Source organism: Colias philodice, chromosome 5, assembly GCF_061535455.1.
Source record: "Colias philodice isolate Cphi_HAF_F1 chromosome 5, ilColPhil1 Martin Lab GWU primary, whole genome shotgun sequence".
In the NCBI taxonomy this organism is placed as follows: domain Eukaryota; kingdom Metazoa; phylum Arthropoda; class Insecta; order Lepidoptera; family Pieridae; genus Colias; species Colias philodice.
Window position 1 is genome coordinate 8,359,953 of NC_143090.1, and position 19,344 is coordinate 8,379,296.

At 32.0% G+C, this 19,344-nt stretch overlaps 1 long non-coding RNA gene across 2 annotated transcripts; it reads right to left on the reverse strand.

Annotated features, from left to right (window-relative positions):
• Positions 1 to 685: 685 nt before the first annotated feature.
• Positions 686 to 2,145, reverse strand: LOC149488545 (uncharacterized). 2 transcript variants are annotated; one of them, XR_016315612.1, is made up of 3 exons: positions 1,632 to 2,145; positions 1,444 to 1,505; positions 686 to 1,369 (listed from the first exon to the last, which is right to left on the reverse strand). It is a non-coding gene; the product is annotated as an uncharacterized LOC149488545 (long non-coding RNA). The 2 variants fall into 2 exon arrangements; XR_016315613.1 differs by having other exon boundaries at positions 1,444 to 1,523.
• Between the last annotated feature and the right edge of the window lie 17,199 nt (positions 2,146 to 19,344).

The window sequence follows — 19,344 nt, forward strand, 5'->3', positions numbered from 1 at the left end:
GCGAAGTCATTTCTTGCAAACTCGCCGCGCTGCCGCTGGCCGACTCGGGACAAACATGTATGGAGTCGTCATACAGTTATAATATTCTTATACATATATTTAATTGTTGATTTATTGGTTTTATTTTCTTGCTTATAAACAAATAATCTTCTTTATAACAACTACTTAGACATTATTAATAATTATTATTATTTCGTAATGTTTACTTTATTACAAAATAATACAGGTTATAAATAATCTTTAAAATAACAAAAAATATTGTTACTCTGAAAAAATGAAATGGTACTCAATAACGCGGACTACTGAATGGATTTAGATAGAATTTGATGCTGACGTAGATATTACGTCATGCCCAGAAATGAAAGGTAATATTTCTGAAAGAAGTTATAAACCCTAATTCTTCTCAGTCAAAGTCAAGAGTGGAAGATATAATACAGTAAAACTGATGCGAAACTTTGGATGTTAATTTGTATATTTTTTTGTTAGTTGTTACTTAATCACGTCAAGACTACATTACCAATTTTGATAAAATATAGCTAATTGCCTGGATTTACACATAGGATACTTTTTATCCGAACTGAACACTTCTGTGGGATAAGACAGGATTCACGATATAATCTAATTCCACGCGGGCAAAGCCGCGGTCGGAATGATATTTTTTTAAATAAAAAAATTGTTTAAAAAAAACACAAAATATATTGACGCATGTATTTATTTTTTGCACTCTATTATAATTGTAATTATTCATTACAAATAATCAAAATAAAATAGCCAGAACAAAGTTAGGCCCTGGTAGGGTAGGTAGGCAGGTACAGCAATGTGAGACGAACACTGGCTTATTTATACTAATAATAATGTATTATAAACATTAAATTAAGTTTACTTTCTAACAACAAAAATACATAATATTAGCTAATGTGAAAGCGAATCAACCAATCATCCCACAAAAATGAAATGTGCACACAAATATTCATCCAAATCGGTTCATGTCATTAGGAGGAGTGACTGCAGCGCCATCTTCCGGGCCCAATTGTGTTTCCAGATCACCCAGGAACTCAATTTAATATACTTACACAAAATTTTTCGAAATGAAAACTCACATTACTATGTAAATATGAATATAAACCTGTTTTATTACTAAGCAATTTCCCGCACAGGTGTAGTAAGTATAAATGAAATAAATATCAACATCAAATTCTTTATACAACATACTTATCTACCACCTTCTAAGAAATGTAATTCTTGAAATTATTTCGTATTTTTTTTAAATATAATACTACTCCAATGAGCTCCTGTTCCATATTATGTCCACCATACTTCCACTAAGTTCACCATGATTTTTTATTTCTCTGCACTTTGTTGCTTTTTGCTAAAAATGGAATCATGCGATAAAACCTGTAGAGCTTTGATAACATACATTTTTGACTGAATAAAGGTACTTACGAAGGAGTGGATTCACATTGTGAACAATCAGTGGGTTTATTTTCCTTCTGGATTCCGGATTTCTGAACAGATTATTTATGCTATAAATGAAAAAATCTTACACATTCGTTATGTACTTAAAACAGGGGTACATATCAAACATCGTCTATAATACAATTATCATCAAATTTAAAATAAAACCAACTTACTTCATTAATTTGTTCCAATTGTAAGCATTCTTTTTCCTCCAACCTTTATGTTTCTTCTTCTTATTTTCTTTATTGTCCCCATTTGTCTCATTTTGTCTTATCGTGTTGTCACCCTTTTTTACGATTGCGCGAGCGACACAAGTTCCCCGTGTGACGGCCGTAGCGGGAATGACTCGTGCAGCGATCGGGGTGGGAAGGTACAGGGCGGCTCTCGCTATATTGGCTGGTCGCGCGCTAATTTCAAGTATTTCTTGTTTATTTCAAAACCATCGCATATTTCAAAATTCTAAATCGGTAGACGTATCGGTTGTATATTTTATAGTTAATATCCAAAAAGTCGTAACTTTACGTTTGTTATTTTGAAGATGCCAGAGATTAAAAAAAAATAACAATGAGAACTTTGTATTTTTTTTCTATCGAGAAAATATTATGGAATCATGTTTCTAAAACGGTAGACGTATTGTGTTACTATTGAACTTTCTTGTCAAGAATTTTCATCACGACAACTTTAATAATATAAAAATTACGAAGGTTTGAAAAGGGCCGTAAATGTTAGAAAAATTAATTCATCACCTTAACAACTAACTTGCCCCACGGTATTACCCGCAGTGTTCCGCTCCTGTTGGTCTTAGCGTGATGATGTTAGCCTATATATAGCCTTCCTCGATAAATGGGCTATCTAACGCCGAAAGAATTTTTCAAATCGTATCAGTAGTTTCTGAGATTAGCGAGTTCAAACAAACAAACTCTTCAGCTTTATAATATTGTTAGTATAGATTAACATTCCTCATAATCATAATTTTTGGACAACCAGATAAGCTATTTATTCCCTAACGTATTTTAAATTAACAACACAATTATAACATATATTTTCATAGTGTAGTAAACACTACTCACCACAACATCAGAAACACTACCTTTATTTATCAAAACATATTATCTCGATTTCATATTCACTAACTAAAATAAGCATCATTAATTAAATATATTGTGTTTCAATAAAAACATGGTTTTCTATAAGTTTGTGTCAATACAATATTAATAATCCGTACTAATATTATAAATGCGAAAGTAACTCTGTCTGTCTGTCTGTTACTCAATCACGCCTAAACTACTGAACCAATTTGCATGAAATTTGGTATGGAGTTATTTTGATACCCGAGAAAGGACATAGGCTACCTTTTATTGCGAAATATGTACCACGGGCGAAGCCGGGGCGGACCTCTAGTCATTTATATAATATTGCAACGACTTACGAATTTGTACATGACTTGTTTTGTTGGCCTGACTTTTACAAAATGAACAAAGGAACATTATTCTTTATTTGTAGGGTGGACGTTATTACATGAACACGAAAAATAGGGTCTATTTGACTTCAAGATGTCTTATAGACAGTTTTCCTAATTAGATATCTTCCACTCAATAGAGTATTTAACCAAAATTATCATGCGTTTCTTCACACAACGAATACATATATTTAGCTCTAACTCTACTCAAGCTCCAAGTAAGTATCTTGTGAATTATTCAAAGAAGTTCATACCTATTGAAAACGCATTAAATATACGTCTTCAATTAATGTTCATATCATAAGTATCATACCTACAACTAGCTTACCGCCCGCGGCTTCGCCCGCTTTATCTAAAACCTAATAAATTATATACTAAAACCATCCTCTTGAATCACTTTATCTATTTAAAAAAAACCCATCAAAATCCGTTGCGTAGTTTGAAAGATTTAAGCATACAAAGAGACATAGGGACAGAGAAAGCGACTTTGTTTTATACTATGTAGTGATAAGAAGTCAGCGTATGTTACAACTATACCACAGTAATTAAAAACTTGCGTTAAATTATATCCTAATTTAAACATGACAACAAACTATTGTTTTTAAAAAAACTAACGCTTGTACAAAACTTAACAAACCATTAAATAAAACTATACGCCAAAACGAAGGCTTTTAAAATGATTTTCTATCATCGTTTGAAACAAACAATCGCTAACTCGATTTGATACCACAACGAATATTTGTCGAATGAATAATATGATTTAGTATGCAAGCTCTGTTAATCTGGTGCTATATCTGCGTTTCGAATTCAATTCACCATATTGTTGAGTTCATGCCGGATTTGTGAACTGTCGGTAGTTGTCAGTACAGCGTTTTACAGGCGAAATTCATAAATTCATGTTAATATGGCTGTGAAGTCTGTTTTCCGTCTTTCCAACGCAGCGATTGAAGCAATTGATGTGATATTTATGTATGATTAAGGTGTTTTTGTAGGAATATGAGAGATATGAATACTACACTATAATATATCGAAAGTCAAGTAATTTTTCTCGGATGAATACTAAGCAATACCCGTTACCTCATGAACCGTGAACAGAACCAACTTGCAACTCATTAATTAGTAATTGCAGTATGATTCCGAATTTCCAACATAACCCAGTGAGGGCCCTTTCTCAAAAGTTTTATGCATAAAATATGTATTCTCTATTTATAAAAATTATATTTGAGAGAGAAGTAACGCCACTTTGCTGCTTTGCGAAAGATACAATCTCTTGCTTTATTTTAATGTAGTCTTTTATTCCTACATAAATGAACACTATCTTGTTGTTTCAAATAAATAATTTTAGAATTTGAATCTACAAATCCTATTTTCTATTCATCCGCCCTCTCCCTAAATCGTCTTAAAAGTAAATATTGAAATACAGTCGAACTTAATTCAATATCTGTTTACTTTAACAAAATTTCAAGGATTAAAATAACTTTATTTAGTACTAGCTGTTGCCCGCGACTTCGTCCGCGATTCGGTCGTTTTTCGTCATTCGTCGTTTAAAAAAAATACGTGACACTTTATTTTTGAATGTTCTTAATTGTCTCTTATAAAATTTAACTACATTAAAATTGAATACTCTGATAAGAAAATCTTAAAATCATCGAAAATCATAGACATCGAATATCTGAGGAAAACATGAATGAATGTGATTTAAATTCTACATTTCTTAGTAATTAAAATAATAATCTAAATTAAATGTAGATTAACAGTTTGAGCGCACCATTATAGAATATGTACCTAAGTAATAAATTACGTTAGTTTACATAGTAACTTTACTAAAAACACGATGACTTTCTTTCGCGCTCGGTACCACAAACTAAACATGTTTGTGGTACGTGGCCCGCGTCACTTTACCCCCCACGAGTTCCCCTCCGTTGCTATGCGAAAATACATTCGTCGCCCTACTGTAGGATAAATTGTAATACTGCGGCCTGGGCGTTATAACACGCTCAGGGAATTCCTGAGTGCTGATAGACTTCCGTCTATCGGCATTTATACCAATTTTATATTAATATCACCATCTTGAGGAAAAGCTTCTAATGTCGATTTAAAACGCATATATACGGATTAACCTGATGAATTAACATGTTCTAAAATTGTGAAATGAGTTCAGTTTTAAATTCGAGAAATATTGATTTCTTGTATTCGATTATTCGTCGTAGTCGAATACAAAATATATTTAAAGAAACTTAGGTTGGCCTTCAGGCAAAAGGGATCCTATCAAATGATAAACTTGACCTTGTATCTTAAAAGTAAGAATGAAAGGAGCATCTGATAATTGTTGAGCACCAAAGGATCATTTAAAACGCAATACTATAAGAGCTAATATTGTCTAAGAACTGTTTAGATTGCACATGTTCCTCTAAAACTTAAAAGTAGTGATTTCAAAGGTTCCGGCGTATCTTCAAACGAAAGCCGACTCCTTACTCCACTTTAAAGCATTACAAAAAGAACATACTACGTTAATATCGCCTATACAGAAGATGATCTGTAATCAATTGTGAGGTTATAAGCAAACCCACTTTTATATTATTTTGTCGGACCACACCACCGAATTTGTAGATTGATCTTCTATGTTTACCTCTAAGTCATTAAGACTATGTCGAAATCTGTCTGCAATAAGACGGGCCTCTCGCTATTCGTCCGTTTAAAGAGACCAATAGTTTCAATTCTTAATCTTTCATTAAACAAACTTATTAATCGTTCTTGTCTCAAATAATGGTAATATTCGCGTCCCTACTCTAGTCATTGCTTATGCTCATGTTCATCTTCGAGAGATCGAATAATATTATGGTGCACCCTATTATTTGTCAAACGGTCTTCATATTGAGTAAAAGTTTCAGAATTCTCGAGATAAAATATGACGATCGTGATCAGCTGTGAGACGTAATTCCCTCTCAGTGAGGGTTTCGGTCTCACGGGATAGTACAATATGCCATTTGCGATCAGCTGTGAGACGTTATATATACCCTCAGTGAAGGTTTCGGTCTCACAGGATAGTACATGCCGTTCGCGGTCAGCTGTGAGCCGCAATTCTCGTTGTGAAGCGGTTTCAGGTTCGGCATAACACATGTTGTTTTCGGTCAATAGTAAGCCTCTTATCTCTAACGATCCTTGAGAACTCTTATTTCTCATTTTCTTAACTTTGCTCGAATTTCGATATATAAAGATTTTTTAGGTGGCACTGATGCGGGTGAATAAAAATTAAAACGGACTAAGAGTGTTATAATCTCAATCATCATCATCAATACATATAATAAAATTGTGGAAAAGTGATGTCTGTACAATTAAAATATGTAGAAAAAAATTAGCAGGTGTTATTATTATCGAGAAATCGAGAGAAACCATTTTTTTCTCTTAAAAGCTCCCCCCCTCCCACTTCCCGAACTCCGATTGACCGTAATTTATTTTTCCTTACATTTTTATCATATCCTTTTCTAATGGGTTTCATCCTACTGCGATTTTTTTTTGTTTCAAAAATTATCTACCCTGGTGTATAGGTAAATTTTCCACATAAAATGTCCTTTAAATTATGTCGTATTATATTTTTAACCCCCGACGCAAAAAGACTGGTGTTATGTGTTTGACCGCTATGTATTTCTGTGTGTGTGTGTGTGTCTGTCTATGGCACCGTAGCTGGCTAACAGGTAAACCGAATTAGATGCGGTTTTTTTTGTTAGGCAGAATATTTTCCGACGCTGGTTCTTAGATAAAGTGTATCAAAATTGGTTCATCCACTTATTATACCTACATAGGGGTAAAAGTGGGAATGAAAAAAATGAAAGTTATAATTTATTTTTAAAGATCGTCGGGAAGTTTATGAAATTATTTATTCCTTTTTCTATACACTTTTCTTCGTCTAAACGGTTTAGTTACGTGCTCTCTCTCTCTCTTCAGCCTTTAGTTACGTGCGTGAGACAGGAAAGATCTAATTTGGATTTGTTTCTGGATTTGATAAAAACTGAGTATCGATTAAGCTGATCAGTGGCTACTGGCTACACCATAGATTATTAAAAACATCCGTTTAAGAAAGGAAGGAAATAGAATTTGCTCCTCTCCCCCCCCCCTGGTTCCTAAAAAATAATATGACATAATTTAAAAGAAATTTTACGTAGAATTAGCTAGGCATTTCTTTTTTGATTTTCGATATTATATACTAATCATAATTTTTAATTACAATATGTAGTAACTATGTGGTATAGGTTAGGCATTTCATTTCTTGATTTTCTTTAATAATTTGGTACGTAAGTTTTTTAGCTCAGTTTAGTAAGAAATTTTAATAACAATTCTTTTAATTATTTATGGTAGTACAACAGTACAGTATGGTTGTACGTATTTACTCAATAATTGTATGTTAAGTAGTAATTCAGCATGGGCGTAGCCACGGTGGGGCTGGGTGGGGCGCTTACCCTGGCTTTGATCTGGTAGGTACTAATTGTGAAGGGGAGTGGGCGTGGGCGTGGGATTGGGACTGAACGTGGCATATGGCGTGGGAGTGCGAGTGGGCGCGGGAGTGGGAGCATGAAAATAAAAATGATTTTTTTATTGTTGCCCCACCCTGAGCCCATGGTCATAGGTCCCATAGTCACTATTCCACGCGAACGAAGTCGCGGGGACAGCTAGTAGACAAATATAATCAGAAAGCTTTGAACTCCTAAGCTCAACCATAAAAGATAGACATTTATGATGTCGGGAGATATTTTTTATATAATATGGAGAACATTTCTTTCATACTTGATTTCTGTGTAGCTTTAACCATTAAGATACACGCATTAAGAACGCACACGCGACGAAAGCTTAAAAATGGAGTTGCTGCTCTGCTCACGAATATGAAAAATAATTGTACCAAGTTTCGTTTAAATCCGTCGAGTAGTTTTTGTTTCTATAACGGTTATACAGACAGACAGACGGACAAACATTTTTGACGTCGATGTCGATCTCTAATCACCTCGTGATAGTTATTTAGGAAATATAATATTTCATGTGCAGAATTGACCTCTACAGATTTAATATAAGTAGGTATACATATATTTAGATTCCAATTTCCATGTAACGTTAAATTCGACTATATAATAACTAACAGACAACGTTCCGTAAGTTCTAGTCTACTCTCGTTTCCGTAAGTTGAGGCGGCTACATATTCGGTCCTAATAACATGACTTTTTGTGAACGAAACGACAGCGCGGTTTAATTCGATGGCAACACCATCAGAAAAAAGGAAATATTTTTAACTTTGAAAAAATATTATGATTTACACTATTAATACTATTTTAACATTAACACAAAATATAAGACTGTGAGTGTGTAAAAATAAATCCAGCTAGTTTCACATCACACTTATGTTTATAATTAGGTATACGACATGAAAATATATTAATTACCAAGCAATAATCATACAGATAAATACTGAACAAAAGTATTAACAGTCAAAGTATATTTTTACTAACAACATGTAAATGATGAAGGAATAATAATTATCAACGAACTAACCTTTTTGTATTAGAGTCCCGCCTCGTGATCGAATTATTAAAACACGAAGATTTTTAAAAATGTAACCAATGAACACAATCAATATTAGATTAACTGTAATGGTGTCTAGTTTGACTTAAAATAAAATACATCTACCCTCACTTTTAAAAATGTAGTATATTCACACGAATTATATAAGCGCACCTTATAGGGAAGGGAAGATTTATTATGGGTTAAATAAATAAATAACATAATTATATTTAAATTATTAATTTTTAACATTGTGTTCAGTAGTGTTAACATGTAAATTGATTTGATTTTTACGAAATCTCATAGATGGCGCTGAATCAAATTTGTCTTTATAGTACTAAGATTCATTAAACAGTTTCTCTGCCCAAATTACGTAAATGACGTAGTTTTTATAGTGTAAAGCTAGATAATAGCATGGCTTACTCAAAAACAACATTTAAACATGAGTCTTTAGATTGTACGCTGTCGTAGTTCACGGAATACGTAAGAAAAGTAAAGGTTCACAGCTCCTCCCCCGGAGGTGATAGCATGATAATATGTTTAAAAAAACCTCACACGACCTGTTAGTAATATTCATGCAAAATTTGAAGTCAATCTATGCAGTACTTTTCGAGATTAGCTCGGACAAACATACAGACAAACAGACAAACAGACAAACAGACAAACAGACAAAAATTCTAAAAACTATATTTTTGGCTTCTATATCGATTATAGATCATGGATTATGTATTCTTTTAAAAAAATATTCAATGTACAGTTTTGACTTTCCTACGATTTTATTATATGTATAGAAGTTTCTATTTTAAAACAATTCAGTGATAAATTGAATTTCAAACGCTAAAGGTATATAAGCTATACGTAAATATCTTACCTTTCAGCATGCTTCAAATATTTGCAAGAAAAGTGGAAATTAAAGTCTTTTTTCTGAAATAGTATCGTTAATAAAATGAAGACGAAAGAGGTTTTATAAATAAAAATTAATACTTATGTAAGTATAGTAATATAAGTCTCGGCAAAGATAGCAAAGGTCTTTCTTATATTCGAAAGTATTCACGACCTATTTTCCCTATTATAAATAATACTATTTCCTCTTTAAATCCGAACTAATACTATGTCTGTGTCATTTTGTGAAAACCTTTTATAGAGGAATATTCTTGTTTTCAACTGAAAAAACAACATAACAAGAAAGCGCTTTAAAATAGGATTTCATAAAGCTTAAAAGAAATATTATATAGATACTTTTTAGTCTCTTTATTGTTCTATTTCATAGATCTAGACTGCAAATTATTTACCCAGCTATTCTTAGTAGCTTGAAATGAATTACTCTGTCGTGTTATATTGTCCAAGTATCATTTCTTCCGAGCTTTTGCTTAGAATTCTCACAGCGAATCATAGTTTCATTTGCTGTTTCTTAGACGAAAGTTCTTTGTATTTTATATAATACACAATTAATCTTATGAACGTGTTTCGTTTCGTTCTAATATAATTGCTCTGTCTTATTTTGTGTGAGAATGTTCGTACTATTGATATTTATTGACGCTATAAGTATGAAAGACTTATACAATTTTGTGAAATCGATTTTTTCGTTTTGAAAAAATAATATAAAAACAAGAATAATTAAGAGCTGTCTTCATGATATTAAGACTTTTCACTTATAATACCACAAGAGCTTCAAAATTATCGGGTATTTTCCGATAGGTTCGTTGCAAACAAATGAAGGAGTCAAGTTTTTAGTCAAGGTTAAAAAATCACGAGCGCGAAGCGCGAGTGATTTTTCCTGAAAAACTTGACGACTTTATTTGTTTGCAGGGAACCTTGAGGGAAATGCCAGATAATTTTGAAGCTCGTGTGGTATTCGGGAGATTATTTTTCCGTCCCAAATGTCGGCCAATAATTTCACAATTGAATTGAACCTGTCAGTTTGACGTCAACGACCAGAGAAAATTTTCAAAAAATTATCAGTATAATACCATGTAGGTTGTACCACGTGACGTCGAATGGTGCAATTCTATTGGTCGATAATTGGGTCGGAAAAATAATCATATATATTTTACAGATTAGCCGTGATTTTATCATTCTTAGAAAATCGTTTGTAACTATTATTTACATTTTCAACAAAACCTTGTATGAAAGTATCAGCATGAAAGATTCAAGGCAAATATAACCAACGTATCTGCCGCATTACAATGTCAAAGTATCGACGGAATATCGGCTCATTTATATTCATGTTTCATCTTAAATTTGTATGCCATGGCTTAGCAGATCCACAAACTAACTGAATATATTATGGGTTCATGTTTAATGAAGTATGGTGTAATCATATTTCTATGGTTTTTCTACTGTTTCAAAAGTTGTATTTGTTCAAGTCAGAATGGTTTGCTTGAAAGAGAGTTAGATAGTTATTTTTTTATATATTGATGGTTTATATTTTATTTGTATACAGAAACAGGTATATATGTATTAATGTATATAGGATATTGTTTTTCTTAAGTAGAGCCAATATTCAAGGATTTTTTGAGGGTCATGGATTTGCCGTTTAAGTTTTAATATTCTGTTTTCCACTCTTTATTCTGTATGTATGTTATATGATATTATAGAATATATATGCTTTCAATATAATTCCTGAAGAGTATAGTTTTGTATGTAGTTTAATAATAGAAGAATATTAAATACTAGAAGAATGTTTATAACAAAAGTACGACAATTCTCCAACTAACGAAGGGTGCATTTTTCGATATAAAATATCGGACGAGGGATTTACATCTTGAATTCTTTGAAACATTCTTTAAAAATACAAAAGTACGGCCAAGCTTATACGGACAAAATTCAGGAGAATAAAGTTCTTTTAAACTATGGTTTAAATTTTAAATGTTCTAATAAGGTTTTATTCTAGATTATTTTTAATGGACGAAATACCTTGCCCCGTAGGAGATGGATATGTGTGAATAGAAGATGGATGGATGTGTGAACGAATAGAATTACTAATTTAATAAAATTTAGTACAATTGTTGTCATCATGAGAATTCTTTTTAACATATATGTTACATAATTATTATTCATGACATAAATTAATAATGCAATAAAGCCATAATTGGGTATTTGAATAAAATTTTTTTTTGTGCTAAATGGAAAGATTATATATTAGTTTTATAACAAAACTATTTTTTTTAATTTTTTTTTGCAATAATTCAAAAGTTATTTTAAAATAAAAATTAGTCTTTGAATCCAGTACCGAAAACACACCGACAACTCCCGAAGCGTCACCCGAACGCGTGTGACGTCATAATGTTAGTTTTCACTCATTGCAGTTGATAGAAAAACGTATACAACTATAACATTTTGACGTCACATCTATCGTGACCAGTCATGGCGCGTTTATAGTCACGTGACTTTAATTTAAATTTCCTCAATTTTTAATTGCTTATAATTAATTGAATAATAATTTTTTTGGAGTTTTTTGCATTAAATATCAATATTATTAATAATAAAGTTTTAAAATACATAAAAAAAAATCAATATTTTTTTATTATTCAAATACTCAATTGTCGTCATTATATTTGGTTAAACATAACATAGAATATAAACTTTCTTTATCCTCCATACTACTGGTATATACTAGATAGCCTTAATTTTTTTAAATATGTTACTATACATAACAAATATTTTCAAAATTTCCACCGATATTTGGTATGAAAATAACTTAATAGGCCCCTTATTATTATGAGAGATCGTTAAAAAGTGACTACCCGCATTGCAGTGTTCAATTTTAACATTAAACCTTTTATCGTGTTAAATATAAGTTTTAATTTATATGTAAATTAAGTACTTGCACTTGGCACAGAAACACGTAGTCTTTGTGAACGGGCTGAGTAGTTTTGATCGATATGTTAATCAAAATATACGACAAGAATTATTGTACGTTTTTGTATTCATAATACTAATTTACAAGATATTAAATTGTCGAAGTACATGCAATATTATGCTGCATATTACAATGAAAATAAGCCATTTTGTAATGTAATCTTCTGTTTTTAAAAAATGTTTTGTTGTGTATTTAAAATAAAATACAAGAAATTAACAAATATTCACAAATCCATCGGGCGTATATTCTTAGTAAAAATCCGTAAAAATTTGCATACTTCAGCAAAGCCCTGAATAAAAACGTTTAAACAACTTAAATACCCGGAAAAACGTATCTTCAATAGCTTCAATACTAAAAATTTTATTCTCAGAATCTCCAAATGCTCTCAGAAGATCATATTAACCTGCCAATGTATTGCTTTGCTTGCGAAGAAAATCTCCCTACCTTGGAGATAGCGCTGCAATATTGTAATTCAGGTTATCATATTATTTGCATTGCTATTCGGATTAGAATATGCAGTGCTTATTATCATCTCCAAGCTTGCATCTCTGATATTTCAGTACCTATTTACCAGAGCTTTCGAAGTAATCGATTTGTAATAGAGGGACACTAGCTGTGCTCCGCGGTTTTACTCGCAGTGCTCTGCTCATGTTGGTCTTATAGCGAGATGATAAATAGCCTATAGCCTTCCTCGGTAAATGGGCTATCTAACAGCGAAATAATTTTCCAAATGGGACCAGTAGTTTCCGAGATTAACACGTTCAAACAAACAAACAAGCTCTTCAGCTTTATAATATAAGTCTAGTAATTATCTATTAGTAACTAGTTATTTGTGGCGAGAAAGAGAAATAATCTCGGTAAATCAAAAAGTTTTTGTTTTAAACAAGCATTTTATTGACTGTTAACTTGACGCTGCTTTGAGAACACTTTATGAAGTGAGTGATCAAGAGCTAAATATTTCACTTCTGAATACTAAATTATGAAATAAACTGAAATTACTTACCAAAAATGAATCGAAGTAATAATAATAATTTGACCTTGGATACAAATGGTGATATTATAAAGCAAAAGTTTATTGTTTCTATAGAAGACCAAAGAATTTACAGAATTTATACAACCCATAAATCCATACTATAATATTATAAATGCGAAAGTAACTCTGTCTGTCTGTCTGTTACTCAATCACGCCTTAACTACTGAACCAATTTGCATGAAATTTGGTATAGAGATATTTTGATACCCGAGAAAGGATATAGGCTACTTTTTACCCCGGGACATAGGATAGGTTTTATCCCGGAAATCCCACGGGAACGGGAACTAAGCGAGTTTTTCTATGACTGCGCGGGCGAAGCCGCGGGCGGAAAGCTAGTGAGCAATAAGAGCAAAATTATTTACATAAATAAATCTAAGATTTACGCAGAAATATAGTTTCTGAACTATAAACAAAATATTTTCACCGAGAAATTTTACAAACATTTTCTTTGCGGATTGATCTTCCGTACTTTCTGCAAGTAATTCAATACTTTTCTCTACTGACAATACAAGAACTAACTTCTTGTTTATAAAGAGATGAAGTTACGATAGTAAAGAGAATGCGCAAACCGCTACACTAAAGATTCCACTAAAGATAAAAGTCATCATTATTTTTAAATATTATCTTTCATCCTGCTTTATGATTTTAAAATCAGACTAAACACATATTCAAAGTGAACTGTAACTGCTCTTTAGATAAACTATGGAGTTTCTTGCCAGCTCTTCTCCGTAGAAACTGCTTTCCGAATAGGTGGTAAACAGTAAAACTATGTCATGACTCAAAAGTGCTTCTAGAAGAGGTCTAATTCCATAAGTAAATGTTTGAGTTTTTGTTTACCTATTACACATTCATACACACACGCACACATTCCCAAAAAGACATTTTATTTTCCTAAATAAAATTCCTGAATTCAATTCAAACAACACAATCCATGTTTAACAAACGTACATGAAACTCGCGACTTAACGTTTAGTCCACACAATTTCCTCACTTGTCATGAATTTAAAAGGAAAAGTCTGTAGTGAGCAGTCTGCATACGTTCTGTAGCACTAGGCTCCGCTCTTTATACGAACCCCTCTGGCGAAAGGTTCTTACAAATGAAAAAACATAAGCCCCGAGTCATGTACTTTTAGCGTTAAGTCGGGGACGTAAATTGAGGTTTGTTTCCTGTATTGGGTTTAAACAATATGTTAATGGATTTAGGTGGGAGGATATGAAATATTAACATAATGATTAAAAGCGTTGTAATGGTACAATGTGCAGTGTTTCTGTCTGTGTGCGTGTAATATTATAAGGATTATAAATATATTGGCAAAATGTATAGGTAATAAATAATGTAGGGGGGATATTGAATTATGGACAGTTATATTATGATTCTTATGAACACACTAAATGAGTAGCTCTTAATGCCATAAAAATAAATGCTCTAACCGCCGCCGTATATAAGACAAACGACTTCAATACTAAAACACTAGATAGAACCAAACCTATCGTAGCTTTATCTAATGGATTAGTCTCGGATTGTCTTACAGGTCACTAGAGGTTGATATCCGTTGAACGGTGTAACAGGAGTATGTTAATAGTTTCGCTTGATAGCCCACCCATAATACAATAATTGCATCTACGGCAATATATTACTGAAAATGTTAATTTTAATGAGTTAATAGTTTCCTATATTTTTATTGAAAAGTATGTTACGCCTATTTATAGAAAGTACGATGCATTATTCCTTTAAAAAAATCGATTCATTTAATGAATCCCAAAATATTTATAAGTCACCAAACATAGCCATTATCAAATGAATCGTTTTATACAAACCTCTTTAGCTTCTTTTCATACATTTTTCTCTTACTTTTACACTTCTAAAACACCGCATTATCATGCCACAGAATAAATTCTATGCAAAAATACAATGGGAAGCTTCCTAACATTTCGCGAGAAATGAACAAAACAATTTGCCTTTTGTTGGAAAATGGCGGAGTTGCGATTGTTTCGACTTACAAACTATTAATTTCCAATGAAGATAACTTTCCGAACTAACATTAACACAATTAATTAGAAGCTAGTACGAAACAATAAAATGAACACTCATAGGGAATGGAGCAATATATTTTAAAGAATATTTTTGTGAAAAGTTGAATAAAAAGAAAAAATTCGCAGTATTTAATCCCTTTGTTTTAATCTTTTTTGTTTAAAAATTCATTCCGTTTATTCGTGTCTGAACAAAACTGTTAATGGATGTACTTTACGTTTAAACCAAAAGCGCATTTACTATAAAAAGGGCTTTTACATACTTACTTTAGTCCAGAAGTTTCTGCTAAAACAGGAAATTTCAAGCATATTTGCAACTCCAAATGATTGAGCTATGAAGCTTTGCCGGTTAGTTTGATGGTATATTTACCTTGTACAGTTAGTTTAGATAATATCCATATTGTCTTAAATATTGAATAGATTTGATATACTATGATAGTGTATAGTATGATAGTGTGATAGGTATCTATTTTAATTAAAAAAAAAATCTAATTTCCAACACTTGTATGTACTTATTTCTAAAATAGTTCACAATTTTCTTACTAAAATTATCTTGTATATTTTTACTTCTGGACTTTTAAACATTAATTATGTGTACTCTTACATTAAATTATATCACGACTAAAGCAACATTTTTTTACAATGAAAAAATAATAATAGAAAGAACAGGTATAAGTGAGGCTTCGGGTAATTATATCACTTCTTATATCTACAATTCTTCTTGTTCTTATATTTAATTAGTCGATTCTTATAAGAAAAACACATTGTTTATAGAGAAGCTTAAATTCAAAGGCTTAAGAGTTAAGATAAATAAATTCCTGTCACCAGCATATGCATTTTTTGCACGGCGCAAATGTAAAACATAGTAAAAATATTGATTCCATTGGGCTTATGTTTTCAGCATTGGATAGAATATCAAACGAATGTCCTGGTGACTTCAAACCTTTGTGAGTTTTATACGTTTTTGATCACAACAGTGTTAAAGTGACAAGTGTGAAAAACACTTATGTTCTGCCTCTGGCCAATTTATTTATACAATTCAATGCTCTCACTTTGACCTCCGTTACCTTTTAAATGGAAGAAAATTGAAGTGAATTCACTGCAAGAACTGTTATTGGAATGATATTTGAGTGCGTTTCGTATCCATCTAGAAAATAGAAGAATTATTAAAGTGACTAGTCGACTGACAGTTTACATTCTAAAATTAATGTTTGACTTCTCTACATTAGTAAGACATGCTCAACTTTACGTTGGGAACTATACACTTTTTAAAACTTGAACTTGTTACAGCCAGCATCCAGGAGAGCGTAAAAATTACATATATCTAAACTTTTACTAGTTTCCTCTTCTTCCTTCCGAAATATACTTCGGATTTTTTTTCTGTAGTATCGATCTCATAAGTTGCAATATATTTTATACCAACAAAAAAACACTAAGTATGAAATAAGAGAATTGTCAGGCATACTAACATTATTCCAAGTATGATTGAATTGCACCACGCTCCATTATTTTTTCAATTACCTAAATGTGTTGAGAAAATGTATCGTTTTCCAGTCCATTTACCAGAAAGACTTTGTCTCAGCCACATATTAGAATCCGAAGTAAGTTATCAAATTAAGTGCGCTCTTTAATCCCTGACCGACGATCCGTGAAGAGAGAAACTAAGGTTGCCCCTTGCCAGATGTTACCTTTAGTGGGTAATAAATTTACGACTTTTTACCTTTGTGTCAAGTGTTGTCCATACGGTAATATTTAATAGTGTTGAGGGTGATATTTTTAAATGGCTAATTTTTATATTTTAAGGAACCTTAATAGTATAAATAGGCAGTAGTAGAACTAAAAAGGCATTTACAGGAGCGATTTACGAGAATTTACGAGCGTAGGGCACACTTTTTACATTGTATACCCTGATAATTTGCAGGCTGAAAAATGTTAACAAAACTTTACATTTTATCCACTACAAAAAGTAGGGCACAACCTACCTTTCCATAACTGTTCACACTATAGACTCAAAGAATTTCAATTACCTACCGCATTCAAAAACATTCCCCGCATTACGCGACTCAATACAAGCTAAAATTCTTTTATGCGGACCCTACTCGTGCGGAGTGAAAAAATTTCTTTTGACCGACAAATTTGCTCGTCGAATCGTTACTTGTGAGACCTTACTCGGTTGACCGAAGACACCTCCATTGAATTGAATGGAGGCAAAGTGTAATATTTATTAAGGGAAAATATAAGTCCTTTTATGTGTGAATCGATGTAGCTGTTTTGTACTTGTAGTGGTATTTGCGGTGGAATTAATTTCGCTAGCGTAGCGTTTTTCAATACGTTACTTGGTGTACAGACATTTTTTCAACATATTTGGTGCAAATATTACTTTTTTCATTTTTATATATAATCAAAAACTGCGTATATGTTTGTATTCATACGTAGGTATATATAGGATTTATTATACCTAGTTATTCAGAATAGGAAGATAAAAAGTTGTTAAAACTTCCCATCATAAAATGTCCTTTGTTCAATAAACGATAACCAAACTCCTGCACTGTCCCATAGCCAAAATATTACAACAAACTTTTTATACTAATCGTTCTCTATATTGCCTTATAAAGTCCACATAAATCCACTTTATGTGTTGACCCTTTCCAATAAATTTAACAGTAATGTTCCATACTTTGCAGCAACTGTATTTAAAGTACTTAATTTATATACCAAGACACGACAGCTTGAAAAATGGCCGTCACTTTAAATATAAATAAAAATTGGGAAGTTTCTTGAAATCGGAAAAGAGTTATATCTATATTATTTAAATTAAATGTTAAAGACTTTTCCTTGTCCTTGTTACATTAAAGCTTGTAAGTCTAACATTTCACTTAATACTTACATATATAAATGAATCCGAACTTGCATCTAGGTTCTAGACGTATGTACTTGCATTAAGAGCTGAAAAGTACTCAAATTAAAAGCATAAAATAAGTTGCAATGTTTACTCAGTTTCCTTCATAAATACCTTTCATGCTTTCGTTAATTTCCTAAGTACGTTTTAAATTCAAATAAGTACATATATAAAATAACTTGGTTTCCTAACCGTATACCTATGTTCCAATTCGAATATTATATAATAAATTATTATAGTGATGACTCTGGGTAAATCTAATCATTATAATTGTAGTTTATTATAAATCATGTAATAAGTTGTTCACTAAATAGATGCTTTTTTATTTGTTGAATTTAAAAAAAGACACATTTTTGGTATGGTGTGTTTGTTATATTATAACAATATATTTCATGATATAAAAATCAGTCTCGTTTATAAGTTGTGGAAAAAAAGTGTGTCTAAGTTGAGGAACTATCTTTTAGTAAGATAAATATCTACATATAAAAGTTATATAATATTTAGTTGTGAATAGGAAGATACTTTTTTACATTAAAAACGAATGAATTCAGGCCCAGTCTGTTAAAAATTAATGTCCCTTTAAGTTATTCCTTTTGAAAGTCAAATAAAAAATCAGAACGCTAATTTAAACGATCACAAACTTAATAAGAACCGATATTGCGACCTTCTTCCAAACGGCTCTTGAATATCAATAGATCAAGAAATAAGCGATTTCAATAATATTTAATACTAGCTTTTCGCCCACGGCTTCGCCCGCGTTTGTAAAGTCGGTTTATTGACGATAGTTGAACGTGACAACGTCCGATTATGCTTCTTTGTCGCTCGTTCCGCGCTCTCGCTCGCACTTCAAGCCTTACATGGAACGCCTCAGAGCGAGGTAACGCCGCGTGAGTCATGTTTTTTTCGTTCGTGCAGCCGGCTCTATCGAATTATAAGACGTTGTCACGTCCAAAACCCGCATAGTTTCAGTTCCCGTGGGATTTTCAGTATAAAACCTACTATGTGTTAATCCAAGTTACCCTCAATATGTGTGCTACATTTCATTGTAATCGATT